This window comes from Camarhynchus parvulus, chromosome 1A (assembly GCF_901933205.1).
Source record: "Camarhynchus parvulus chromosome 1A, STF_HiC, whole genome shotgun sequence".
Lineage (NCBI taxonomy): Eukaryota > Metazoa > Chordata > Aves > Passeriformes > Thraupidae > Camarhynchus > Camarhynchus parvulus.
The window spans coordinates 49,118,552-49,133,548 of NC_044586.1; the positions used below are offsets into that span (position 1 = coordinate 49,118,552).

Here is a 14,997-nt window from a genome sequence, read left to right on the forward strand (position 1 = left end):
GAGCCATGCAGCTTCTTCTGCTTTGTTCTACACATTAAGGTCTTCTAAGGCAGTGCAAGGGAATAAAAATTGTGCCTCTAAGAGTCCTGTTTCTTAAAAGAAATTGTTGTAAAGGGAAAAGGTATTGTTGATTAAATCATTTTATTCTGTTTTAGTAATTTTCTACTCCTGGAAATTTTTTAGACAATAAAAACTTTGAAAGCATTTTTTTAACCTGCTCCTTTACTCCTACCTTGTGTTTCACTCATGTGTTTGACAGATAAAGATTCTGTTGTTGCAGTGGAAATTTTACCTGAGGAAAAAAGTTGAATGAACTTGTACAATGATTCAACCATGTAGAAGTTTAAAAAGATGAACACAGAAACTATTTGTTTTGGGGGTGAGCGATTTAACATGGTGATGAGGAGAGTCTTGTGGACCCAGGACTGGGAACTGCTCTCTGCAGCTCTTGCTGAAATCAAGTGGTACATTGTGTGGGCAGCTGCACTGTGCTCTGAGCCACATCCATTGATCCTACTGCTTCTGCATGAGCAATGTGAAGAGTATAGAATTAGACATCAGCAGACACTTCTAAAAATTTATATTTTAGTATTCCGAGGCCTAATTTGATTTGTGTTACTTCTAGAGATATTGGCATTTCCAGTACTAGTGTTCTGCCTCAGTTTCAAAGATTCTGTCTGACTGAACATCTCTGCAATTTCTTTTAGGTGAGGGGTTCTGAGCTCTGAGAGCAGCGCTGGCAGCTGGCAACCAGCAGTGCTTCTGCCTGGGCAGGAAGTAGGGAAGCCCTTCTTTGCTCACCCCAACCCCTTGGAAGGAGGCATCCGTGCTGCCTTTGAAGCTGCTGCAGGTCTTTGCTTTCTGCTGGCTGGTCAGTGAGTGGGGGATGAGAACAGGCTGACAGACCCTACTGTCAGTATGCATTTCCCTCAGCAGGTCAGGAGAAAATGAAGAACGCTATTCATTGAAATATTTTGGCTTGCAGCCTTTGGCTTCAGATGGGGACCTCTCTGAAGGTGGTATAGCTTAATGAACTACTGATTACTGGTTAATTTAGGGTCCATAACACATTGTTCTATTGGGCTGTGCCACGTCCATTTGCAGTTATTCATTGATTCACGTTCATGTGTGAACAGATGTATTCCATCAAAGACCTATCTGTCTTCCATGTAGCCTTTCAATGTAACAAACAATGGATGCCTTCACTGAATTGAAGACAAGCCCAAGAAATTTCCTACACCACTCTTACTAAAATAATTTTATTTGAGATTTTTGTATGATGCGTTGGACTGAGTATTGTTCCAGATCATGGAGACACACCCACATGTGAGTCTAAGATTTCTTTTTTGCCCTTACAAGTATCTGTATTGATCATCTGTGGCCTGACGACATTGCTCACCTTACACAGTACCCTATTCCTGTAGCAGTTTGGTTAGCATCAGCAGGGCTGTATGGAGAAGATACTCAACTGTGTAAGGAGGTCTGAATCATGTCTCTATGAATTATAATCTGCTATATTCTCTGTAATCTCTCTATGTCTGGATATTTATTCATGGTAACCCCACCTAACAAAAACTGTCTTTGCTTTGCCCAGACCTGATTCACAGCTGGTGTGAAAGGTGATGCTCAGATTCACTTGAACTAAAGATCCAGCTCATTACAGACCTGCAGTGGATGTTAAGCCTGCCTTTAAACCTAGACACTGAATTGAACAGACTTCAGTTGAGATTGAGTGACTTGGGGCCTACAGCAAGTCATTGTAATGTCATGTGCTGAGAAGCTCCAGGAGAGCTTTGCCACTGACCTTTTGCTTTGTGATGTGTAACAGCAATGGATGGCAGCAAAAGTAAAGGTAAAAAACTTCCTTATTTTTTAGGAGGTGGGGGAGAGGAAGGATTAAAATTGAAGTTTAGGAAAACTAACAGCTATTAAGAGCTAAGCCTTTAAATTGAAGTTATTGTGTTTACGTTATAAAATATTTGTATCTATATCTATAGTTTAGCTTCTTTATTCAGTTCAGATTTTGTTAAACTTCCAGGGAATTTACACCTACTTTAGTTTCTTGAAGGCATAGAAACTGTCAGCCAGTTTTGCTAAATACCTGTCACCAATGTCAGTCTGTATTTAGACTGGGTGCTCCTGGTTTGTGTAATGCTGCCCCATAGAGCTGAAGTGAAAATGTTGTAATGCTTATGCACTGTATCAGTGAAATGTGTTTATAAAATGTTCTGTGTCACTTCATAATGTGTTTTCTGTATGCTTATAAGAATAAATGAAGTTGGGACTTAAATAGATGATTTACTTGGGTAGCATAAATTCAATTATACCAACATAAGGTCTTCATCAGCTAAAGTTCTGGTAATTTGTGGGAAATTTATGCAAACTAAGCAAATGCTGTGGGTGAAATGTCTGTGTTCATGATTCAATCTGTGCTGAATATCCAGTATGAGGAAATGCTGGTAGAGACAAGTACATAAGGCTCTGTCAGTTTATGTCAGAAATTTGTCCAGTGGTTCTTCTTTAGCCTAGGGTACAATTTCACACAGAAGAGTGTGTGAGTGTCTGTGGTAGTGCATCTATCTGGACACAAAGACTTTTGAATTTAGGTCATGTATTTCTGTGAAGAACTGCAAGCCCAGTTCTGCATCTGCATCGCAATGTTGTCTTAGGTAGAAGACCAAAATCAGAATTTGGTCTAGGCTTCTTAATAATTATTAAAGGAATCAAGTATCTAAGCGAATGTAATTTTACAATTTATTTTCTATTTCACCAAGTTAGAGCCCTTTCTTTTGCGAAGAAAACCACATTTACCATGCAACAATGTCCCTGGAAGAGGTGGAGCTGGATGTAGCTCTGCTGCTGACCGAGGGCAGGCAGAAGTTGCACATATGAATGTAAGGTACATATGAATGTAAGGTATTTCACTTCTTGAGTGCTCCCATGTGGACAACCAGCTACACCAGCCAGCACCAAAGTTAGGATGTATTTTATTCCTTAGCTCCACAAATGGGTCACCTTACAGGACAGGGTCACTACGTGGTGCTACATTAGTGCCCTTTACCAGAGAGAATCCAGGGTGGGATCACGCCAGGTTGGCTGGAAACTGATGCTAGGCAGGACCACAGAGCATGCACCACATGGAGAAACATGAAATATAGTCAAAATCTAGGTAACAAGCAATTTTTTTCCTTCAGTTACCCTTAAATTAATACTACTCTTACAATTAAACTATGAACTAATTGTTTCTCTAAATTCAGGTTGTTCCGTTCAGTCTTTGGAGAGACACGATCCAGCTTGTATTTGTAGTACAGCTATTGGAGAAGGGAGAATTTGAAGAAGCAGAGAACACTTACCCTGGGAAATAGATATTGATTTCCAGAGACAACAAAAATAGGACTTTGTTTTATTTTATTTTATCTAAACCCCTTCTGCTTCAAGGTGATCATGGACCCAGACCCCAGTTCTTCCCAAATGCTGAGCTGTAGACTCCTCTAATTAGCTGAGGGTAAGTAATACAAACACACTGACAGGCTTTCAGCTTTTATCAAGTTTTCTGATTTAGTACTCAAAACCTTTGAAATTTGGGGAAACCTTATGCTCATTTCCTATTTCTCTCTCACCACAGCTGGGTGTTGCACTTGATAAAATTTATGTTTTAAGCAACTCAGAAAATATAGAATGCCTGAGACTCATTTTGTTCCACTTCAGTCTGACTGGTAAATATGTGGGATTATGGTTCCAACTTGACCAACTTTAGGTGCCACTGGCATCGTTTTTCCACTCCTAAGCTCTCCTCTTACTCCCATCCATCCATCATGGTGTGCTGTTCCCTGCTTGTGATGGCACAGCTGCTCAGGGACCCTTGACCTGATCTGGACTGGGAAACCCACGAGGTCAAATATTCCCTTGTTAAAATACAGGTGCTTTCCCACAATGCTTTTTTTTCTGAAAGTCACACTAATTCCTCTATCTGACTCACATGGTTCTGCCCATAATGTTGAGCCAGGGCTAAGGAAGTGGACAAACCCACAAGGAAGTGGTAACAAAGCCATAAGCTGAGTATTGTTACCCAAGACAATGAATTGTGAGTAAGCAGCCTTGGTATGCAGTTGGCAGCATCTGTCATGGCTCACCAGCTCAGTGGCAGGTGTGTGTGTGGCATTGGAGGGCAGGGCCTGGCACCCCTTGCTCTCCTTCCTGCCTCCATGGGTGACAGTGAGCAGCGCATCTTCCCAGGCATGGGGATACTGCCATGGCAGGGCGCTGCTGGACTCCCCCAAACAGAGGGCTCCTTGCAGTGATCAGCCCAGGCCTTGGTGCCTCACAAGATGCCAAAGTCAGGATAAGAAAAACTCTCCTGGCATGGCCCCACTCAGGAACATGGATATTTAATGTGTTTTCTGAAGTACCCTTTTGCCACTGAGTCTTAAGGTTGAAAAAAGATGAGAAAGGCTTCTTCGTGTTTCATCAGCTTTTTCCAAATGCAGTGTTCTCGGCTGGGTTAGTGGCTTTGTAAAAATGGGAATGATAGGATTGTTTAGAAAGGAGTAAACAGCTCTCACCAATGAAACCAACAGAAGGAAATCCCAGACCACTTAGGACTTCTAATGCTGCACGTAATACATTTTTGTATATAAATCTTTTAAAACTCCTTGCTAATATTAAAAAGATGCTGCTTAAATTAAAAATTATATCAGTTTTGCACTGAAACCATTTGTTGCAGATAATGAATTAAATTTACACATCATGCACAATAAGGGTACATATAAAAGTTTTTTGCCAAAGAAAATTTGATGCTTAAGATGCTGTGGCAGGCACAACTTCTCCTTTCCTTACCCTTCAGAAAAACTAATTTTCTGTCAATCTGTGCTATACTCAGAGAGTGAGAGTGTTTGCAAACACAGGTTACTCTAAAAACAAGCTGGAAATGATAGCTCTGTACACTTTGAAGGACCATAATGACTGGGAACAATGCAGCTTCTCAGATACAAAAATTCTGTTCCTCTAAAAGCCTGAGGAAAAACAATGCTGTTGCATATTGCTTAATGGATTTAAAGCCCCTGAGTTGTTCTCACTCAGCCATGGCACTGTGTGCCTTCCATAGCATGAGGCAGTAAGGAGCAGCTAGAGGTCCTATTAGGAAAAAGGGGATAATTCCTTCCATGGCTTCCCAAATTAAGTTTGATTTAACTTTGAGAGTTAACTTTGCTGCTTTTAACAGTTACAACAGATCAGATTATCCCTTGTTGAATGTCAGCAGAGTAATTCAATGGTGGTATTTTTCTAATTCAAGGAATACCTTGTTTAAGCTGTAATTAGAAAACAAGGGGATGTGTGAATATGTGTCAATATCCATAGATATCTACATGCACATGTAGATGAGAGTATGCATGTTCATCCTGTACTTCATGTGTCTGTGAGTTTGACTCAGAAGCAGTAGAACAGTTCTGAGGGTGTGAGACTTTGTTTTCTGCCTGGCAGGAGCAAGCCTGGAGCAGTTGCATAACCTTATAGCCTGGCATGCATGGCCTGTGCTGCTGCACAGATTATGTCTATTATGTAACCCCTTTTATACAGGAAGCTAACAGCATCTAACAAGCTAAAAATAAGCAGACTTCTATAATTTCAAACAACAGTATTTTAAACTTCACTTATGTGGCTGCTTCTGTTTCAACATTTAATCTGGCCTCTTCAAAAATGTTATTGATTTTTTGACTAGGGTGATACTTTAACACACTGGTAGCCTGTTTTCTCAAAGTCCGAGCTCCTTTGTCATTTTCCCATTACAGCAAGAACTTTCCTAGCTTTTATTTAAGGTGCTCTCCAGTGTCTATGAAAACAAAGCAGCCTAGTGCATCAGTCCTGCTTTTTTTCCTCAGACAGTCAAGAAGTCTCATATTTGTGGGCAATTTTTGGAGAAAAGATGTTTCTTTTCATGGTAGTAATAACCTTCTCTGTCAATTAGACAGCAGATTATTAAAAGCATTTATTGTATTGCTCCTTCCAATGCTGAGTTTGCTTGGTAGAACTAAAAGCATTTAGTTTTTCCCTCTGCTGAAGGTGCTCCTTGCCTTGGCTTTGTGTCCCATAGTCCTGTGTGCTGTGGAAACCCTGCAGGGCTGACACCTCCCTCCTGGACAGCAACATGGTCAGTGGCTTGTGGACACAGAGCACACCTGGGTTCCTCAGCTGACACTTGCATTCACCTTGTGTTGCTACCTTTGCCCTCCAAGTGCGGCTGTGCTTGCCTGTCCCCATCATGAGGAGAAGTGAGCATTTTAATGCCCTGGGAATCTGACTCTGCATTTCTGCACGTGCCTCCCAGTGGGAGTGTTAAAAAAGGCTCGTGCCAGGTATTGCCTCCCCCTTGCTGGGCTGTCTGAGCTCTGTGGGTGCAGGGAATACCCAAAGCACTGGCAGGGCACTTTGATACAGGATTTCCCTACATGGGAGACCAAAGGCCCTGCTGATGATTCTGATCTTCCTCCAGTGGGACCCAGGGATGGGGGAAACACTTCTCCCAGGCAAGATGCAAGCTGGCTTTGGTAGGGACAGGACAGGGGCAGGGCCAGTGCAGGCCACTCACTGCTCTGTCAAAGGCGCTTCCTCAAGCTTCACAAAACTGAGTCAGGCTCAAAGATCCCACAGAGACCTCGAGTACCTACAATGGACATTGGTGCTCTTTGCATGGGATTAATGAATACAAGCATGAACTGAAGTCCCTTGGAAGCTTTGGACTGCTCCTTTGACAAGTATTCTTTTCTTAAGTGTCAGCATCAAAATTCATGGTGTGGAATTTGGGCATTTTTTCTAAATCTAGAAGTAGGGAGGAATGAGACAAATTCTTCCTGGGCCTCCATAGGAATTCAGGTACTGATACACCTTTAGAAGGGGTAACGATGTGTAAGCACCACTGTTGTATTTATCTCAGCAGCCATTCACAGGTCAGAGCATCCTTGGATTAAAAACCAATAATAAGCCAACCTGATTTCACTGCAGATGCTAATTTGAGTGGTAGAGCTACTTCACTTTTCACATTAACCTCACCAGAAAAAAAAAAAAAATCTCCTATTTTAATTTTGTTTTGCTTTCTCCATGCTTAAAGGGGCATAACCTCATCTGCTGTAAGACAGTTTATCATCGTAGACTTGGAGTAGTTTAAAAGCCGGCATTAAATATTCAAGTTTGCTTTGTTCGCCCTTGGAATTTTCCTTTTAGACAGGTGTTAGCCCATTAGTTCCCAGCACCCACCAGCTGCTATAAGGACTGTAAGTAGCATTTCCTTGGAATACCCCCTCTGTGCTCCATGCAGGGAGCCAGCAGGTCCTGTGACAGCTGATGAGAGCTGGGTGAAAAGGCACTGCAGGGACATGGCCACTGAGAGAGGCTCATTAGGTTTGTTCAAAGTCTCCATCCATAAATGAGGCTTAACCAGGTTTACATGACCCTTGGCTTAAAATAATTGCAATAATCCCTTAGACTAACAACACATGAATTGTTGCATTTTCTGCCACACTAACATTTAGCTCTAATCTAATGCTCAGCTGGTGGGGATGAAAAAATCAACCTTGTTGTTGTTATTGTGTTACAGCTATTCTGTAGGAGTAGGAGGAGAGGAATGTCACCCCTATCTGCTGGCACTGGGTGCAAGCTGTAATCACTCTGCTGTGCGTGTGGGTGCTTGTTCTGCTCAGTTTGGGGGCTGATCTTACCCTACTTCAAATACACAGCAACTCTGCTGGGCCCCAGGAAGGGTGGCGGGAGGAGAGTCAGCTCCTTTCTGCTGCACAGGGCTAACCTTCTGTTTCATTTCCATGAGAAGAACATGCTTGGAACATTAAGCATTGCTGGTTTAATTTTCATTTAGGATTTAGGATTCATTTAGGATCAATTACCTTACAATTGCATCAGGAAAGTGGGCAGAGAGGAAAGCTGCTTCTCAAAAGAACCAATTCAGCACCATTTAAAATGCTATGAGCTGTAAGAGAGGCAGAGGGAGAGCCCAAGCAGTTCTGATGCTTTTAAATGGACATTTTTCCCAAGGCAGCCTGAAGTCAGGTGGCTGGCTGTGCTGGATTGTGGTCCCTGAGCACATGGCCCATCTCCCACTCTTTGCAGCGTGGGTATTTTGAACTGCAGGTCAATGAGCAGTGTGGCAGGAAACCTGGGCGTCCTGGCAGCCAGCTGGAGCCCACTCCTGAACACAGTTTTTGTCTTGAGGCTGATATACCCTCAAAGAATGTGAAACTTCTTGCTGTGCACTTGCTGTAATCCATACAATTTTTAATATGCTGTACCCCCTGCAGACAACTGAGTAGCAATGCAGCCACTCAGGCTGCTTTAGAACTCAGGCCACTGTGCTGGTTCTTTAGTGTAAGCATGCAAAATATAGCTCCTAGTGTAAAGGCTACCATCTTTGGAAAAGGCAGGTTCTGGAAAACCTCTGGGCTTAAAACAGGTGTAAAATTGTGCTATTGACCACTGAGAATCTTGTAAGGCTGGACATGGGCCAAAGAGGTTTTGTGATTATTTCAGTGTATGCAGGAAATGACCCAGTCACTGGCACCAAGAGCGTGAGGAAAGCACAACCTAAGCAGAAGGGCTTCTTCTATGGATGTTTCATTAAATCCATCCATCAAACCATCTGCCTTTTGCTAGGACTTAGCATGAGTCTAATCTCCCAGGCTGGACCACTGTCAGGGTCAATTGTCTGCAGATGAGAGACATTTATGCAGCAGGAAGTGGGGGACATTTTTAGATTCAAAACTTCAGCTATATAGTAGGCCGACAGAATGCATTTATTCTCATGTAAATAACAAGAAAAATCACTATAGTAGCAAAAGGAGATGAGATGATAGAGGCCAAATGATTGTCTTGATGAGCCCAACACACAGTTGTAGCTTGTCTGCTAAAATGTGATGTCTCTCTCTACAAAATTGCCTTCCAGCAATTCACCATTTTATCTTTTGATAAAATTTTCCACTCATTCCTTACAGTGCTAGGGAAATAGCTCTATTGTATCAGATTCATACTTTAATTTGTAGCATTTTGTGGAGGCCCTGCTCTAATTTTGAAATGTCCCTCAGCAGTTTATGCTGCTCAGGTTTTCCAGCACCTTCACCAGGATCAGTGAAGGACTGTACTAAAAGAATTTGAATCTTGGCTATAATCAGCCAGTAGTGTCACTGGGTCAGGAAAATGAGGTCCATTTTTATTATCCTTTATTCATTTATTATTATTATTATTATTATTATTGTTGTTGTTGTTGTTGTTGTTGTTGTTGTTTTCTCCATTTTTATTATCCATTATGCTGCATATTCCATCCCCTGCATTTACTAAAATAACAGAGATAATCTACAGAATATCAGTGAGGCAAATCACTCAAGGTTGCCTTGATCTAGTAAGCTCCAATGCATATGAGGAAAGGCAGAGAGAGCAGCAGTGCATCCTGCCATGCCCCCCTGCCTCTGTGGCTCTCGAGGTCATTTCCTTTGTCACCGGCCCCCAAGCACATTGTCACCAAATCTGGGTCCAGCACAGACAGCAAAATTCACTGCTGACAGCATGACTTCCTCTGGAAAAAAACTCATTCCATCATCAGACTTCTGAGTGTATCAACTTTAGCTTTGCTGATAAAAAGTCAACAAAAGGATTATTTTGTAAAAATCCAAGGATTTTTTGGATGTCTGTGGGTGTGAAAATTCTTCTTTCAAAAAACATTCCTGTCTTTGATAAGAGCATTTGGCATCTGGCTTGCCTGTTGAGACAACCTGGTTTAAGTCCACCAAGGCTGTGCTGTTTCAATGCCATATTGCTGTAGAAAGGAGAAAATATTATTGTCTTTGTTCTTAATTTTTGTAATCTCTTGATATGAATAGTGTAACATCACTGGAGCAGGTTCTCTGTTACAAGATAGATGACAAAGCTTGAAAATGAATTTCTGTGTTCTAGATTAATCTGGGGAGAGAGATACAGGGTTTATATAAACTGATGAATGTTTTGTTATTTTCTTATCATTTTGCCAGCTTTTTTTTTTCCAGCAGTATCTTTTGTTTTGGTTCAAGTACTTCTCTCTATGTGTCTTCATTTCAGAACTGCCTTTTTAAAGCTGATTTTGCTTAGTCTTAGCTGGACCTGTTTGCTGCCTAGTAAAGACACACAGTTTCTACTTTCTCTGCATTGGAAATTGCTGTTCATTCTGCATTTTTAGTGTCAGCTGGATGCCAAGACAGGCTGCCTCTGTGTTCCCCCTGCCAAAGGAAAATCTAGTTAGCAGAAGGGGTATGTCCACTATGATAGATACAAGTGAAACAAATACCAAGCAAAAAGAGGAGGATAATTTTTTAGCAATCCTGCACAACTGGAAGCAACTTTGAAAAGTCTGGGGAAAGGGAAAATATTGTAGCAGAGCTTGGGCACATCCTTTCTGCATGTTGCAAACAAGAGACTGTTCTCAGATGGAGCATGTGTGTGTTGTGGCTAAATGTATCAAATGGAATAAAATTAGAAGCCAGAAGTCAATGATTTGCCATGACACTGAATGAAAAAGAGCAACCATTTCCTCCTTAACAATAGAGCTCCTATTATTATCTTTCTGTGCTAAGTTACCCAGGAGAGGTTTCTCTCGGGGTCAAGGTGGTCTGCCACTTTGCAGTGTTCAGTGACCTATAATGATACTGTGGTTGTTATATTGTTGCTGCTATGTTTATTATTATTATTTTCTTCAGCTTGCTGATACTTTGCCGTGTGCCAGCTCAGAGGGCTTTGGAGCAACAAATCAGTACATTCAGCATGAAGTAAAGCCTAGGGCTAATTGCACCCCAGTCCTGCTGAGGGGAGATGTGTGGGCCCACAGTGTGGGAGAGCTGAGCCTCCCCACTTCCCACTGGCAGGCAGATCCCAGGAAGTGCAGCCTCTGCTGAGCCCCATGGGTTTTGGGGAGATGCCTCGAGGTGGCCCGGGGCATGGCTGCCTGCCAGTGCAGAGGTCCAGCCTGGGAATTGCTCCCTGGAATCAGACAGAACTCACCTGAGGATGTGCTCAGCACAGGGTGACACCTCGCTGGGCCAGGCTGTTCCAAACAAGAAAGCAGAGGGTGGCAGCACAAGGAAACTCGCTGCAGTTTAGAATCACAACGTGAAAAACAAGCAATTGTAGGGATTTGCTGCCCTCTGGCAGGATTTTTTTACAGCTCAGATTTTCTGTGAACTGCAAGAGCAGCGCTCAGCAATAGTGCCCCAGCACAGCAAGGTCTGCATTTTGCATCTGGTTTTTTTGCCAAAGCTGCTGACCAGCAGAGCTGCAGCCTCCATGGAACCCTCCAGAAAGCCAGAAGTACATGGTGATGCCAGGCATGGGCTGGTGTAAGGAGCAGGGCTGCTGGGCTGGCAGGAGGTCCCTGTCCCTTTTCTCCGTCTCTCTGCAGCTATGGGGCAGCCTGACTCTCTAAAGGTTCATTGTCTCCTCAAAAGAGCAAACTCAAAATCTTCCAGTTGTTGCTGTGCAGCCTTTTGGTGAGAAATTCAGTTTAGCCTCCCTCTAAAGCTGACAAGCCCTGAGTGGCTTTGCCAAGTTGAGTTCTAGTATGTGTTTTCTGTGAGATAATCTGGCTCATTTTCTCTAACACCATTTTCTAAAAGGCTCAGTAATGCTGCTATGGCTCCTGTGGGTATGTGGGTACTGAGTTTGAAATCCTGGGTTTGCTGTGTACCAGGAGTCTCATGGGGTGAGATTCTCTGGCAAAGCCTTGAGTTCTGCAGCCTCTGCCCATCCTGCACTGCTCCTGTGCATGGGCTGCCAGGTCAGCAGGAGCAGCAGGCACACCTTGTGTGCTGTAAAACAATCTGGTGCCTCCGACTGTCAGAAGATTATATCCTAAAAGCATCAAAGGCTTATTAAAAATACCTAGTTTCATTACCTTGGATGTTGATGGTTGTGATGAAATTAAGTTATGCTAGGCTTACCCTAAAATAGCAGAAAAATGGGGTACAGGAGAGGCCCATAAAATCACCTCAGGTGCATGGATATTCCTCACTGTTTTTCTGTTTTGAGAGAAGGGAAGGATAGCACAGCTACACTATTCCCAGCAGTTCATATGTAACAGCCTGGCTGCCCATATCCCACTATGGTCCTCACCTCCAGTAGGTCACAATCCCAGGAGAGATAAAAAAGTAGGCTAGGACTGAGAAAGAAGACTAACAACAGAACTCAAATACAAATCCATGATGGTTGATTGTATAGATGTATGGGATTTCCCAGGGTTTTGAATGCAGGGAAGATCTTGGAGCTGCAAAATGATACAACTCTCTCTCTCTTACATATAAATATATAGGTTTGCTGTAGGGACATTGTGATTAATGATGCTGCCCATAGTAGTGGCACAGGCCTTAGCTACAAAGTCCACATTGCACACTGCAATGCTGTGCAGAGATATCAGCACAGGGTCTGGAAGGCACTAGCTGCATGTGATAGTGGAGGCAGGCTAATAAATAGCTCAGGACAAGTGTTCATGTATCTGCTTTATTGCTATCAAGGGTTTGAACTTGGATCCCTTTATGGTACTGCACAATGGCAATGAAATAGGTGTGCTTGTTTAGAGCTATTTGGAGTATCTCCAGCTGGCATTGCACAGACAGGCCAGGGATGCTCATGAAATTGTGAAGATGGTGATAAAAGCCAAGGTTTGATTTCAGAGTCACTGTGGTTGTTATTGAGAAAGCTTGAATGATAAGGAAACCATGTCTTCATCAGGTCTTCCATTGCAACAGCCACAGCCACTAAGATATCTGGGGGCCCACTGAAATTATAGCAACACCCTCAGTGAATTGATGAGAAAAGTAACTGCAGTAGGATGGCTTCCAGACTTACACCAATTTACTTTGGCTGGGAATTTCCCCCCACTTTGTTTGGGTTAGATTGTGCTCACCTTGTTTCTTTGGTGCTAGCATGGTAGATGCCTTAGAATTGACTGATACCAATTCATATATTTATATGTGGAAAAAATACTGATAGCTTTTCTGTTATGTTTTACAGACAGCCTGGGAGATCTGCCCAATGTCATCTCTTAAGTTGAGAAAGCACTTCCTGGAAATGGAACAGTTATGCATTGTTCACATTTCAGCCCCTGGCATGGCTGCACATACCACTCACCTGGACTTCTCTTGCTTTGAAATCAGCCTGAGCACCAGCTTGGGAGAGAAAGCCCTTCAAGGTTCCTGGAATGCCCGACAGAACTGTGCTTCCTGAGGTACTGTGTACTGAACCTGAAAATGTTCTATATGGTTTGAAGCCCCCTAAGGCAAGAGGGCAGGCACATCACAGGAAATCCATATTTATGGTGGCATACCTTAAAGCCTTAGTTTTCAAACTCATCCAGAAAAAAAAGGCATGCAACTGTGTGTGGTGCAAAAGATATCTACAGAGGAAAGTCCAGGAAACTCATAACTGAAATGGAAGGGAATATTTCAGCAAATGATGTTGGATATTATCAATTCTTTTTGAAGAAAGTGCAAAAACTTTTATGAAGGAAACAATTGCTTTAGGAATGGAAAGCAAGCTAAAGAGCCTGTGGGGATGCTACTTATACTCTGACTGTCATAATTACAGTTTCCATGATTAGCACTACAACGGTTCCTGCCCAAAGAGTGAAGTTTTGAGGAACAATGAATTTTCCTGTCTCTGGAATAGCTTTGCAGCCCTGTATCTTTCCATTGACATTTAGAAACCTCTTGGAAACAGTCAAAAACATTTTGTACTTTTCTCAGTTTAGGTGAATGAATCCATAGGGATTTCCTCCATGGCATCCCAAGATTATGCTTTGCCTGTATTTGTGTATAGGACCTGACTAGGCTGTCGAGAGGAGCCTTTATTAGTTCTCTCTATTGGAAGTTTTTGCTGGAACAATGTAGGCTGCATTTATCCTTAAACCATTCTTGCAGATGGTGCATCAGGATGGAAAACCTCCTACTTGGGCCAGCTCTGCTGGTTCATGCTAATCATCCACATGCTTTAAAGAGCACAATGTTCTGAAGAAAAAACACAGCCTTGAATATAATTTTTTCCTTTTTTTTTTGCTTTAATTCCTAACTAGGCTGTACTCAAGCAAGGCTGTACTCAATCATTTGAATGGATTAAAAGGAGTTTAGAAATTTGATGTAGTGCATAGGAGGCTGTTAATACATTAATCCTGCCTCAGGTGTTTCTGTTCAGGTATGCAATCACTAATCCCCAGAATACCTGCCCTTTTTTTAGAAGGGAAACTGAGGCAGAGATGTTAGCAACTTGTTCTCTGTACATAATAATGGAAAATTGGAACCAACAGTCTTTCTGCATGCCTCCACCTCAAAACCATATAATTTAGTCCTGTAACACCTATGTTGGTCCAGGCTCCAGAGCAGAGGAGTGCTGCTCACGTCAGCTGAACACATACAAACTCACACGTAACAGAACTTTTGAGATAAGTTCATTACCCTAGGCCCTTTTTAATGTGATTCTGGACATCCTCCCAGAACCTGGATGAGGGCAGTAGAATTCCTGTGAAAAAGCAGCATGGTTTGTCTGTCACTGCCCTGGTTCTGTTCTCACCTGTAGACAGTGACTGCACTACCAGCAGACCCCAGTTCCTTTGTTTCAGAGTTTAGCAAGTGAGCTGTATTTGTTTTTGAACGCTATGTCTGAATTTTCATGCCAGGTACTGAATCTGAAGTTGGCAGCCTGTCTGAGGAGGAGCATTAGCTCCTTCTTCTATCAGGTCTCACTGCTCCCTTATCACTGCCATTACTCACCCACCACCCTGCCCAGCATGGGCCTCACTTCTCTTGGTCCTGAAGGCATTAAAGGAGATGGAGACACCTGCCTTGGTGTCTTCCTGAGCTTTGCAAGGACAGGATAGACAGACATCAATAACTGCTGCACCCTCTTTGCTATTTCATGCCCAGTTCCTGCCTCCTTTCCCCTTCAGGCAACATATCTCTGTGAAGTTTTTTCACGTCAAGTCAT

The 14,997-nt window shown here is 42.7% G+C and overlaps 1 pseudogene; it reads left to right on the forward strand.

The window, feature by feature from the left end:
- Positions 1 to 11,720: 11,720 nt before the first annotated feature.
- On the forward strand, positions 11,721 to 13,924 carry LOC115910583 (annotated as a pseudogene).
- The last annotated feature ends 1,073 nt before the right edge of the window (positions 13,925 to 14,997 follow it).